This window comes from Emys orbicularis, chromosome 13, assembly GCF_028017835.1.
Source record: "Emys orbicularis isolate rEmyOrb1 chromosome 13, rEmyOrb1.hap1, whole genome shotgun sequence".
Lineage (NCBI taxonomy): Eukaryota > Metazoa > Chordata > Testudines > Emydidae > Emys > Emys orbicularis.
In genome coordinates, this window is record NC_088695.1 from 33468246 (window position 1) to 33483014 (window position 14769).

General features: G+C 40.5%; 1 protein-coding gene across 1 annotated transcript in view; it reads right to left on the bottom strand.

Annotated features, from left to right (window-relative positions):
• The window catches only part of SEC14L1 (SEC14 like lipid binding 1), a 57443-nt gene that overhangs the window by 21765 nt on the left and 20909 nt on the right, over positions 1-14769 (bottom strand). The gene's annotated exons all lie outside the window — the stretch shown is intronic.

Here is a 14769-nt window from a genome sequence, read left to right on the forward strand (position 1 = left end):
CATGTATTGTCCTGTTTGAGATACGTGGTAAATTTTGACCTAATTCAGGAGTTAATTTAAACAGTGCACAAGAAACACTTTTTCCCCTTCTCCCCCCCCCCCACCTTTTTGAGGGAAGTAGATGACAATGTGCATTGATCATCCTCCCTTTAACAACAACAGGAACATAAAATCTTAAAGAGACCCTTTTATCACAAGAATACCTGAACACACATGATGTGCTGAAGGATTAAAAAACCCATTGTGTAATTATCAGCATTTCACTGAGCTGTCTGGAGGGTTTCCAATGCATTACCCAGAGGTGAAATAAAAAGGTCTCAAAACCCATTCCTTACACTAACATCTTTCCTTGAGTGCAAAGACTGCCATATCTCTAATAATTTCAGTGTAGCATTTATCAGTTTGTAATTATGTTTAAGAACATAGACATTATTGAAAATATTACCCTAAATCACTTAGGTGCTTTTGGAAATTTTATCCATAATACCTTCCATAATAGCATATAACTATTTACATACCAACAGTCCTGATTTAACTCAGAGATTATGGTCATGTGCTTCTGCTAATCTTGTAAATTTGGGTTGGACAGGAGCTTAATTTTACAAGATAAATAATACGCCCTACAGATTAAGAAGGGTGCCCTTTAAACAAGGAAACACTTGCATAGATATTTTCAATTTACATTTTTGTTGTTGATATGAAGCTTCTTGGATCACACTCCCTATGCAATATTTAATTATTTGTAAAGTTATATTTATGGATAGGGATGTGGGAAGGAGGAAGGAAAACTATTTTCAGACTGTTGACTTTCATTTCCTGTTTGCTTTTGGAGTCAAAGCTTAGCTGTCTTCAGAACTCTTTCCAAGACCCACCTATTTACCACTGCCCTCTTGCTCTAAAACCATACACGACAAGGAAACATTAACACAAATAAAGAAAATCTAAAAGAGCTTTCTAGGACCACAGAAACCACTATAGGCAATTCTTTGCAGATGCAGACTACCTTGTTTAGTGCTTAGGCACTATTTTAATAGGCTGAACTGCTCTAACACGGGGCTAAGAGGTAAGATGGGAAGCAGCTGCAACAAAAATAAATAAATAAATTTTAAAAGGGGAGAGGCAAGGGTTGAAAAGAAATCAGAAAAATGTAAAGAGTGAAAACCGGTAAAATGATTCAAAACACAAACATTTAGGGATTTGCTAAAGATACGTTTTTAAAAAAAAATGAGTAGTGCGATAAACTAAGATAGTGTTAGCTTTTTGGTTTTGATACCATAAAAATTATTTTAAAATACTACATGGATTGTTCTAATTCATAAAACCTTTTTGTGATGTACGCACACAATGGTCTTTTTTTTTTTACACTATGTCTGACTACACTCCAGTAGTTAAGCTTTTATTGTGGTGCCCAGATGGTTTTTTAGTTCATAGACTAGAAATAATCTAGAGGCTTAAAGAAATGCATATAACAGAAGTGACAGAACATTAGAGTTATGAATCTAAAACAGCAGGCAGTACAGAAAAGTCACAGCTAAGGGAAAAATAGACCATGGATCCTTTCAACACCATGCCACAGTGGTTCTCAAATCTTGGAACACTTGCGACCCAATCAGCACACAGCTTGGCCCATGTGACAGCCTCAGGGCCATATAGGTAGTACATATATTGTGTGGATGCGGCCCACATAACACAGAGCTACACATGCGACTCACAATGATAAATAGGTTGAGAACCACTGCCCTGGCATAAGAAGTCCTTACCCTTACCTACTTGAGCCTATTGCACCTTTGTACAGAAGAGCCTATACACTTTACAGTTAGCTGTGAATCTCCTTGCTCTCGCTAAACAATACATCTCAGTGTTCTTTGTAATTGGTCATTAGTGTGACTCAATTGTAAGTGGGACTGAATGCTGCCCTATGCCAGGAAAAGCAAATAGCTTCCAAAAGAAGCAAGTTGATAATCTTTTTGTATTGCTCCCTTTATACTTTCACATTTTTGTTTAAGAAATCTATACTGAAAATGATTTTCTACTTTCTCATCTCTTCAGTTTATTTTACATCTATTATGTTCCACCAATTATTTTTAAAGCACTTTTACTTCTGGGCCATAAAAGATTTTACTATCTCTGTTCATCTTGTTTTCTTCCAGCTACTCCTCTCTTCTGCATGTTGATTAATTTCTCACCTCATCCCTCAAGATGCAACATTTCTCCCCTTTTGCATTGTGTGTTCAACACCAGAAAATTACAGTATTTTCTGCTTTGACGCTCCAAAGTGTTACTGAATGGCAAGCAAAGAGATTGGCTGATGAGTATTTGTTCTACTTCTACTGAGAATGAAGACTGAACTGACTTTGTTCAATATGGAAAGGAACAAAATAATCAGCCGCCTGGAGTTGGCAAGTTGAGTGCTTAGAGGAACAGAACACTCACAGGCTTCAGACAGGAACAAAGGATACTTTCTTTTGTAAGGAATGTACAGACATACTACTGAGGATTGTTCTCAGTCATTTTTGTTTAGGCTTTTCAATCAGGCCATTTTCATTCCTTTAAATTACATACAATGTATTCCTGCAATACATGGTCTAACAATACAGCCTTGGCTTAGGAACAAAGTTTTAATTAGCAAACCGCACAAAATATTTAATATTATTCTGATTTAAAACCACAAAAGCAAGAGTTAAGGACTTGCATGTCATCTTTAGCTTGTCTCTTCTACACTGAAAGCCAGGCAGAACACCACCACCAGAAACAGAGACCTGCAAATCTTGTATCATCACAGTTCAGTCGGAGACAAAAACCAGTATAGGGACATCAGCATCTGATTGGGAGAAGATGAACTGCAACCTGGAAAGCGTCTAAATGGTATAACTACACTAAAATCCAACCAAAAGGATCATCAAAAGATAGGTCAGCTTTAAACAGGACACCAAGACTACGGAGCTTGGAAGCCACAAAGAAAGGAGGTACCATCAAAGGAGAACAGGAGAAAATAAAAGTCAGAAGAGTAGCCTTTTTATTAAAAATCTATTAGGTATAGTTTTTCCAGTGTTTCACGGTGCTTTGAGATGGTTTGTGTGCATATGCACATGCGTGCGCGCACAGACACACACACACACACCCCCTTCATTATACTGCCTTTGTTTTCTTTATCAGAATAAATGCAGCATTAGATAACAGAGTTAAGTTATACCAATCAATCTTTTCTAATTAAATTTTAAGTTAGTTGTTGCACATTTTCTTGTCAGAATTTCACTTTACTGCATACTATATTTATCAGCAATTAGTCAGTTCCTTAAACTCAGTGTTTGCAGTAATGACATTGGGCCCACTAGAGAAGGTCTGTTGCAAGAACTAAACACTATTACTTAAGGATTAAATTTAGTACACTGGAAGGGTTTGTCATATGGATGATGGATCAGAATGATAAAGTTACTTATTTGTTACATACTCAATTGTCTTTATGTTCTGTATTCATATGAAATATTCTCAGAGAGATCCCTCAACACTTTGTAATCAATATGGGGACCAACACTAAAAGCTTTCTGGCTAAAAGACACAAACATACACCTACACAGCCTTCAAAAAAGTTTACGCCTGGAATTTTGTTGCTCACTGATTCTGTACTTTACGATTTCCTACTAGCCTCTGGAGAATATTTGTGTATTCGGACATATTAAGAGCTGGCATTGTGTTGTTGAAACAAACAGAATATGGTGAAGCAGCTTGAGCTTGAAATGTAATAGGCTTGTTATATACCTTTTAAACTTTCCTAAAGCATGTTAATGACAAGAAAGATACAAAATTGTGTGAAAGAATAATTTAGACCAAAGCAGTACAGTATTAAGCTTCCTCTTCCCCAAATGCTTCCCTTACCGATTCACTTTTAGAGTACAGACAAAGGGACTACATGTACTTCACTTCCATCTTTGCTAGTATTTCAACTCTACTTAAAAACATACAAACGTTTCCTAAGCAAGACTAGTTTTGAACACATACCAGTATTTTTCCAAATCGAGGGGAATGATTAAAAGTAAGAAATTTGAGGGCATCAGTGGCAGGTGATAAACTGGGAGACACTATCTTTTAAAAATACAAATTCTAACAAAACATCTCAAAATCTGTGGCTCCAACTCAAGAGGACCAGCGATGTGGTGCGCTTTTTTTGTTTGTTTGTTTAGAGCTTTTCAAAACCAGACCTGATATTATGTAAGCAGAGTCAGGATGAGCTCTACCCTGACATCTGGTGGTGAATTATGGCGAGTGTGGAAAAGAACTCCAGGGGCTGATCTTGTTTGCATAGGCACTCCCACTCGCCTGGCATGAAACAACAGCAACTGAAAGTGGTTACTTTGGCTGGTGTGGGATCCCCAGTTTCTCTGTTATTGGGGCAGGAAGAATAAAGTTTTGTTACCCTGATTCTGTGAATCAAGGCCAGTGGAACTGTTGTATGACAGAAGGACTGAGTGAGTCCTTCACCATTACCTAAGTAGCACTTGCTTGACAAGGGGCATGGGTTACAAAACCCAGTGAAGGGAGAGAGGATGGGGACAGGTATTTGTACCTGATAGTATGGGCCCCCTCTGAGGGTTTGAAACACCAATTGCACTACCTCCTCTCTCCACTGTTGAATGTCAGAACTAACTTTGGGTATGTCTACACCCAGCCGCTAGTTCGGTGGCTGGGAATCGAAGTTCTGGGTTCGATTTATCGCGTCTTGTCTGGACACGATAAGTTGAACCAGGAAGTGATTGCCGTTGACTGCGGTACTCCAGCTAGACGAGAGGAGTACCGTGGCGTCGGAACCGCGGTGTCAACGGGGGAGCCTGCCTGCTGCGTGTGGACCGAGGTAAGTTCGAACTAAGGTACTTCGAACTTCAGCTACGTTATTTACGTAGCTGAAGTTGCGTACCTTAGTTCGAATTGGGGGGTAAGTGTAGACCAAGCCTTTGATTCCATTAGGAGTCTAGTTACAGGCTGCTGAGCTGAATTCACTTTGGGCCAATGGTGCACCTGCACTGGGGCTCCCCTACTATGAGCTGAAATTGCTAAGAGCTGAAATCACAAAAGAGCTAAAGTTATTAAGAGCTGAGATCACTGAGTGCTGTGTTAACTAGTGGGGGAGCCTGAAGCTATATTGCTAAGCAGCTGGCGGAGCAATTTGTGGGGATGACTGGAGGAGCAGCAAGCGGTGCGGAGCCTTGCGGGGCCGGTTAGAGTGGCCCAAGGAACAGCGAGCGGAGCTGTTTGCAGGGACAGCTGGAGCGGCTCACAGGTCGGTGAGCGGAGCGGAGCAGCTTGTAGAGCGGAGTAGTTCGTGGGACAGCAGGAAGTGGACTGGCTCATGGTGAAGGCTGCGGCAGAACCCCATGGAGAGACGGCCGGCCAGCCTTGGATAACGTAAGGTGCCCCTTAACACCCTGCGTGCCCCCCCCCCTTTTACTCTGGGGCTGCACTGACCAGGGACAGAGACTTTGGGTGGTTGCTGGACCCAAGAGACTTTGGGGGTGTTGGACTTTGGGGACTCTGGGTGATTTTGGGGTTGCTGGATTCAAGAACCAAAGGGAAAGGACACAGCCCAATTTGCTGGGGTGGGTTTTTGCTCATGGTTCGTGTTATGAATCCTGTTTGTGGTGTTTTTCCAATTTAATGCGGATGTCGTTTACCTCATGTTATTAAACATTTTCTGCTACACTCAGACTCTGTGCTTACGAGAGGGGAAGCATTGCCTCTTAGAGGCACCCAGGGGGTGGTATGTAATTGTCCCAGGTCACTGGGTGGGGGCTCAAGCCGGTTTTGCATTGCGTTATTGAAACGGAACCCCTAGATACAGAACCCGGCCCTGGTTGCTGCCAACTTAGATGGACAGAAGGGTTACATTAAATGAATGCTCTAAAAACTCAAGAGGCTTTGTCATTTGCTGAGTCCAAAGTGAAAATGGCCCAGCCACCACCACACACAAATTAAATATGCTCCCAAGTTATATTGTTCTCATATCATTTCCCCAATCCCCTATACTACAATCCATTTTATACAACCCTTTCATCAGGGGGTGTTCAAGTGTTTATGTGCTTACAGGAAGTCTGTGACCAAGTCTGAGAAGTAAGTTCTTACACTGTGCTCATCACCATGGTAGCTGAATGCTCTGAACTCTACTGTTTTCTTAGAAATAAAACACTCAACATATTCTAAGTTCACTCTGAACCAAAAGGGACTTTTCTGGGCTCAGAAGGGGAGAGTGGGCTAAAACTGCCAACTTAAGATGCACTTGCAACATATGACCACACCTGTGGGTGCACATACAAAACCATTCATCATGTCATGTCTTCTCACCCTCTGTGCCCATGCAATCTGTGAAGCATCTGAAGTGTTAGCATCTTCCCGGGACCCCGAGGGTTCACAACCCAGCAGGGCACTGTAGTAGCCTGACAAATTGCGTTCTATCACAGTCTGATCCTGCCTGCTCCCCTCTTTCTCCTTTCCAGCCCTCAAATACTTCCCATAAGGCTAATAGATGAAGCTGAGAAAAATATTACTGTCCCATGGCAGATAGGCCAGGATGTTTCAGGCTCTCAGCATCCACCTCACCAGTAAATACCTAAAGAAACAGGCTTACTTTTTTCAGATTAACCTGCACAAAACAGCAAATTCATTATCCTCCTTCACATGTTCGTGTTCATACTCACTTATTCTTTTCTCTAGTGGTGACAAAATAGCAATATTTGAAACCAGCAGCCACACTTATGACACCATGGTTCCTCACATATTACAATACTGAATGACTATATAATTTCTGTATTAATAACCAGCTCTTTGTTGGGAGGATGCAGGAGGGTGAGGAAGGAGGTGGTAGGGAAAGGACATATCCCAATATACCTGGACAGATATAGACTGGTTAAAACAAATGTCCATAGTGATTAGAAAGGAGTAGGTGAATTGGGGCACAGACCTTGGGGAAGAACAAAGTTTGTCTGCACTATATAAGGATCGGTCAAGTCTTAGAGAAAGGAATACAGTTTGGGGTGAGCACTGACTCTGAAAGGACAAGCAATGATCTCCTTTGAAAGCCATGTCTTGACCGGGTCACTTCTGAATCTCTGCTACCAAGTAAGAAACCTTGTCCCTCAACCTTTAATTTTTTGAATTAACCTTTCTTGATCAGTATTAGTGTGGCTCTTCATAGCTGTTGCTTAGATGAAATAGGTTTAGTTGCGGTTCACATCTGTATTTTCACCTTCTTGAACTTTCTTATTTAAATGAAATAATCCACTTTAATGACCTTGAGGGGAACAAATGCTGTCTGATTGTGGCTAAGAACCAAGAATTCTATACCCTCAGGGAAGGGAGAGAATACAGATGAGAAACACTTTGGGTAGCCAAAAATGAAGGCTTTAAACTGTCCCAAGAAGTGTAACAGCAGGCTGACTTACAGCCATGTAGTTATGGAATGACCGCTCAGATTAAAAGGTGCCAGGGCATTGTCATGTGGTGTTGCACTGGTATTTTACATCAAAAGCTGGATTTTAGGAATCTTTTCTGGCTGATTTTCTTACTAGAGACAGGAAAGAAATGTTATGACTTATTTTTGGCTTACAAAAGAGATACAATGTCAAGCCTTCTGTTGTTGCAAATTTTTGCCAAAGAAAGTTTCTCTGACTGAATGAGGTCAAAATAAGTAGGAACAGAAAACAGATATCTACATTACACCTCCCATTTGGAGTCAGCACTTGCAGCAGAAAACAGTCACCAACAGATATGCAGCTGACAACCACAGCAAGATCACCAAGAGGCTTGTGACTCAACTCCTGTCGGAAATAGATTTTTCAAACGTATCAGATGTAAGCAGTGGCCAAGATTGTATTGAAACAACAACTTTAAAAGGGAAGCCATAAGTCTGTCGTCATAAACTCAATTATTTACAAGATAGATAAATTTCAAGAAGACTCCACTAAGGATCAAGGAGAGGAAGTGGACAGTGAATGCCTTTACTGAAATCACAATATGAAATGGAACACGTGAAAATACATCCTTTAAATGTGTTCCCTTTTACACATTTGCTCCAGTAGGAAGTCTCACTTCTAGTCACCAACTCCAAGGGGTTGGAAATGCATATTTTCCACAACATCTGAACACTTATGGCAAAATTCTGCCCTTACAAACTGGAGTTATGCTTGGGCTGGGTGTGCAGAGCAGAGAGGTACTGGCAGAGGATTAGATTTTAAAAACATACAGATGTCTCAGGGCAGGCGTATGGTGGGATGCACACTGCTGTCCTTTAAAATAAAATAAAAAGGATTAGCATACATCCCCTGCTAGTGCAAGATGCTGAATGCAACATATGAGGGAGCTGTCCACACGCCTTAACTGGTAGGCAACACAGCCCAACCCTAACCCCTTCGGTGCCACAATGCAGCTGTTGGCATTGTAGTCTGTCCTGCTTCTAGAACTCTCAATTACTACAGTAGATAGGAATTTTAGCCTGCTGCTGCACAAGGGGTTGAGGGATGGGCATGTTCCATTCACCCTCTTCCCCCACACTACAGGATAGACCATAAGAATGGCCACACTGGTTCAGACCAAAGGTCTATCTAGGTCAGTATCCTGTCTTCCAACAGTGGCCAATGCCAGGTGCCCCGAAGGAATAAACAGAACAGATAATCATCAAGTGATCCATCCCCTGTCACCCATTCCCAGCTTCTGGCAAACAGAGGCTAGGGATACCATCCCTGCCCATCCTGGCTAATGGCTAATAGCCATTGATGGACCTATCCTCCATGAACTTATCTAGTTCTTTTTTGAACCGTGTTATAGTCTTGGCCTTCACAACATCCTCCAGCAAAGAGTTCCACAGGTTGACTGTGCGTTGTGTGAAAAAATGCTTCCTTTTGTTTGCTTTAAATCTGCTGCCTATTAATTTCATTTGGTGACCCCTAGTTCTTGTGGTATGAGGAGTAAATAACACTTCCTTATTTACTTTCTCCACACCAGTCATGATTTTATAGACCTCTATCACATCCCCCCTTAGTCGTTTCTTTTCCAAGCTGAAAGTCCAAGTTTTATTAGTCGCTCCTCATATGGAAGCCGTTCCATATCCCCAATAATTTTTGTTGCCCTTTTCCAATTCCAATATATCTTTGAGATGGGGCAACCACATCTGCACGCAGTATTCAAGATGTGGGTATACCATGGTTTTATACAGAGGCAATATATTTTTTGTCTTATCTATCCCTTTCTTAATGATTCCCAACATTCTGTTCGCTTTTTTGACTACCGCTACACTTATTGTGGCTCTTCTCTGAAAACATCCATGACTCCAAGATCTATTTCTTGAGTGGTAACAGCTAATTTAGACCCCATCATTTTATATGTATAGTTGGGATTATGTTTGCAATGTGCATTACTTTGCATTTATCAACATTGAATTTGGCCCTTACTATTTAACCAAGGTAAGATTTAAGATTGGTCTACCTGACAAAGGCGCTGCAGAAGAACTAAGGCAAGAGATCCTATCTGCCTCATTTTAGAAGCTACACATCTTACTGTTTACCATGTAAGTATACAAAACATTTCTGATCTAGAACTTGCTGATTACAGTATAATGTAATTAATGTATTTTGACAGGTATATTAACAGAAGGAACAGATAGAATGTCTGCTGCACATGCACCGAAGTCAGTGCCAGCATTCCTGAGTAGTTCAAACAGTCCAAATGAATTCTACTTCTTTAAACTTCAAGAACTTGAGATTTGCAATTTAATGCTTTCAACAAGAGGCTCTAGACACACGAATGCCAATGGAAATTTTGTATAATTATAAAAGTCAATGTATGGCAAAGTTTGCTTCTTGATCTTTTTAATTTTTATACAGACAGTGCATATTTGCATTTCAACAGGGCTGCATCCCAATTTAAGAGATGCGCACCCAGGAAGCTCATAATTGTGAACAGAATCCTTTCAGTCACTCTGATAAAATGCTAATTCATGTGCAGAAGTGAGCATTATTAAAAATGTAATCCCAGATTCTCAAGCAACCATCTGCACCTGTTTTCCAGTTACAAAATATTTTGGAAGGGAAGATGATGATCTTGGCCTTAACTATCAGCCTCTAGTCAGAAGTAGAGAAGAAAATCTTCCCTCCCCCAGTGCCCTCCAGAGATGGGAATAATTCTAGTTCATGATAGGTGCTCAATCGCTTAGGGCTTTGTCTACCTGGGAAAGTTTTACTAGTTGTATATACCCCAGTATGATCTCCTGTGTGGACAAGCTTATTCCAGCATAAGTGGAACTTTTCTATTTAGTTTATGACCCTTTGGAAGGAGGTTAAACTGAAAAGCTAAAAAAACCAAAATAACCCCCACACTTACACCGGTATAAACTAAGTCTAGGTCTACACTAGCGGGGGGGGGGGGGGGGGGGGGGGGGGGGGAGAGGGGTCGACCTAAGATATGCAACTTCAGCTACGTGAATAGCGTAGCTGAAGTCGGCGTATCTTAGGTCGATTTATCTGGCCGTGAGGACGGCGGTGAGTCGACTGCTGCAGCTCCCCCGTCGACTCCGCTTCCACCTCTCGCCGCGGTGGGAGTTCCGGAGTCGACAGCAGAGTGATCGGGGATCGATTTTATCACATCTAGACGCGATAAATCGATCCCTGGTAGATCACTATGGCAGGTAATGTAGACGTGCCCCCAAGATGTGAATTTAAACCAATATAGTTATACCAGTGTAAACTAAGTATAATCTGCTGTGTGGACACTCTTTTTCTGGTATAACTTCCCCACATAGAGAAGCCCTTTAGCGCTTCTGCCCCATACCTTCCTGAAAGGGAGAAAATAAAGCCATGCTTCTTTTAAATTCAGTGTTGCTTTACCTGTTGGGTTTGTACTGCTGATATGGAGTTAATGTTCTGTAGAATATGGTAACGTTTCCTATAGATTTCCAAAGGCCTTACTTAGATCTGATAAAGTAACCCTACGAATATTCAACCAGAATAGACAATACTTATTTGCTGTAAAAGACTGGATATCTGGCTTTGTAATGTGCTACGTAGTTTGCTGCTTGAATTGCAGCCATCTTAGAGACTCATTAGGGGAGCACTGTCCCTGAGAGCTGAAAAATGTAACCATGTCTGATAGCAGTGAAAGCATCACCTAGTAACAATACAGAATAGCCTAGTGTACATGTTACAACAGGTTCAATGCTTTCTACAGATCATGCGAATGATATTACATTAATAGCTTTAACTTGGTTGGGAGTGATGATATTCTTACAAACTTATCACCCAGTTTCCATAGTGTTTCCTCACTACTGCTGTGTGCAAAGTGGTGGGCAGGAGGGGATGCTGGGGGGAGGGGGAGCAGTGGGAGAGCAGGAGGGAATGCCAAGCAGGGTGCAGGTTCACCCCCCACCCCACCTGAGATACCATAAAGCTCTCTAAATCCAATTTAATATTTACTTTTGGATTATCAATCCATTTAATATTTTCATATACATTCAAATAAACAGCAAAGCAATATTGTAGAACATCTAAATAAACAGGAAAATCAAAATAACCTTTTAGAATAGAAACTGTACATTCATTGCTACACTGAACAAACTCAGCTTACCCTATTAAAGAAGGCATCAATAAAAACTTTTGGTATTTTATTTATAGATATTTCAATGGTGATATCTGGATACATCTCAGAATACCACATATCCATTTAATTCCTTCCAAGCCTTCTGTCAATGTGAAAGGATTGGTTTAAACGTTGAGTTCCAGAATTCATGGCAATAAATAACTGCTTCATCTAAGAACATAAGAATGGCCGTACTGGGTCAGACCAAAGGTCCATCTAGCCCAGTATCCTGTCTACCGACAGTGGCCAATGCCAGGTGCCCCAGAGGGAGTGAACCCAACAGGCAATGATCAAGTTATCTCTCTCCTGCCATTCATCTCCACCCTCTCACAGACAGAGGCTAGGGACACCCTTCCTTACCCATCCTGGCTAATATCCATTAACGGACTTAATCTCCATGAATTCATCCAGTTCTCTTTTAAACGCTGTTATAGTCCTAGTCTTCACAACCTCCTCAGGCAAGGAGTTCCACAAGTTGACTGTGCGCTGTGTGAAGAAGAACTTCCTTTTATTTGTTTTAAACCTGCTGCCCATTAATTTCATTTGGTGGCCCATAGTTTTTATATTATGGGAACAAGTAAATAACTTTTCCTTATTTACTTTCCCTACTTCACTCATGATTTTATATATCTCTATCATATCCCCCCTTAGTCTCCTCTTTTCCAAGATGAAAAGTCCTAGCCTCTTTAATCTCTCCTCATATGGGACCCGTTCCAAACCCCTAATCATTTTAGTTGCCCTTCTCTGAACTTTTTCTAATGCCAGTATATCTTTTTTGAGATGAGACCACATCTGCATGCAGTATTCAAGATGTGGGCGTACCATGGATTTATACAAGGGCAATAAGATACTCTCCGTCTTATTTTCTATCCCCTTTTTAATGATTCCTAATATCCTGTTTACTTTTTTGATCGCCGTGGCACACTGCGTGGACGTCTTCAGAGAACTATCCACGATGACTCCAAGACCTTTTTCCTGATTCGTTGTAGCTAAATTAGCCCCTATCATATTGTATGTATAGTTGGGGTAATTTCTTCCAATGTGCATTACTTTACATTTATCCACATTAAAATTCATTTGCCATTTTGTTGCCCAATCACTTAGTTTTGTGAGAGCTTTTTGAAGTTCTTCACAGTCTGCTTTGGTCTTAACTATACTGAGCAGTTTAGTATCATCTGCAAACTTTGCCACCTCACTTTTTACCCCTTTCTCCAGATCATTTATGAATAAGTTGAATAGGATTGGTCCTAGGACTGACCCTTGGGGGACACCACTTGTTACCCCTCTCCATTCTGAGAATTTACCATTTATTCCTACCCTTTGTTCCCTGTCTTTTAACCAGTTCTCAATCCATGAAAGGACCTTCCCTCTTATCCCATGACAATTTACGTAAGAGCCTTTGGTGAGGGACCTTGTCAAAGGCTTTCTGGAAATCTAAGTACACTATGTCCACTGGATCCCCCTTGTCCACATATTTGTTGACCCCTTCAAAGAACTCTAATAGATTAGTAAGACACGATTTCCCTTTACAGAAACCATGTTGACTTTTGCCCAACAATTTATGTTCTTTTATGTATCTGACAATTTTATTCTTTACTATTGTTTCAACTAATTTGCCCGGTACTGATGTTAGACTTACCGGTCTGTAATTGCTGGGATCACCTCTAGAGCCTTTTTAAAATATTGGCGTTACATTAGCTATCTTCCAGTCATTGGGTACAGAAGCCGATTTAAAGGACAGGTTACAAACCATAGTTAATAGTTCCGCAACTTCACATTTGAGTTCTTTCAGAACTCTTGGGTGAATGCCATCTGGTCCCAGTGACTTGTTACTGTTAAATTTATCAATTAATTCCAAAATCTCCTCTAGTGACACCTCAATCTGTGACAATTCCTCCGATCTGTCACCTACAAAAGCTGGTTCAGGTTTGGGAATCTCCCTAACATCCTCAGCCGTGAAGACTGAAGCAAAGAATCCATTTAGTTTCTCCGCAATGACTTTATCATCTTTAAGCACTGCTTTTGTATCTCGATCGTCCAGGGGCCCCACTGGTTGTTTAGCAGGCTTCCTGCTTCTGATGTACTTAAACATTTTGTTATTACCTTTTGAGTTTTTGGCTAGCCGTTCTTCAAACTCCTCTTTGGCTTTTCTTATTACATTTTTACACTTAATTAGGCAGTGTTTATGTTCCTTTCTATTTATCTCACTAGGATTTGACTTCCACTTTTTAAAAGATGCCTTTTTATCTCTCACTGCTTCTTTTACATGGTTGTTAAACCAAGGTGGCTCTTTTTCAGTTCTTTCACTGTGTTTTTTAATTTGGGGTATACATTTAAGTTGGGCCTCTATTATGGTGTCTTTGAAAAGCGTCCATGCAGATTGCAGGGATTTCACTTTAGTCACTGTACCTTTTAATTTCTGTTCAACTAACCCCCTCATTTTTGCATCTGTGCAGCCAACTAATGGGATAATACCAATCACCTCTTTAAAATGGAGCCTGCGAGGACAGTACCACTACTGGAACAGGATTATAATTGGGATACAATCCCTTTAGGTTCCAGTTAAAAGTTCTGCTTACATAATGTATTTTACCATTCTTCAGTACAGACAATAACTGCAGGTTTCACTTGCACTTAACATTGCTGTGAAGCAATCTCTTTTTATAGAAGAAAGATTATTGAATTAATTTAGAATACTGGCATTTCTGTTCCTTTCCCTGGTTCAGAATTATAGCAGTTTCCAGGGTTACAGAGTAGATTACATTTGGTTCTAAATATGTCACAAAACCAGATCAAATGTAGAGAGTTAGGCATTTTAAATAACAGCTCTACTAATAATTATCATACAACCTAATTCTTTTAAGCTAGCTTTGAACCCTTAAGGTGTAATGCAGTCAAATACCATATTTTATTATGTAACCACAAAGAACCATCTGGAATACGAAAATTCATAAAAATAAGACTGTCAAAAAAAGTAAAATCAAGATTAAGCAGATATAGCAGTGCCTACACTTCTCTGTGCCTTTTTTTGTTTTTTTTAAAGCACCCTAGGAACACAATCTACACCAGATTAGACCACTTGTCCATCAAATGAAGTATGTAACCTCCAGGAGTGGAAAATTCTAGATGAAGTCTAAAAAACTCCATATTGCATTT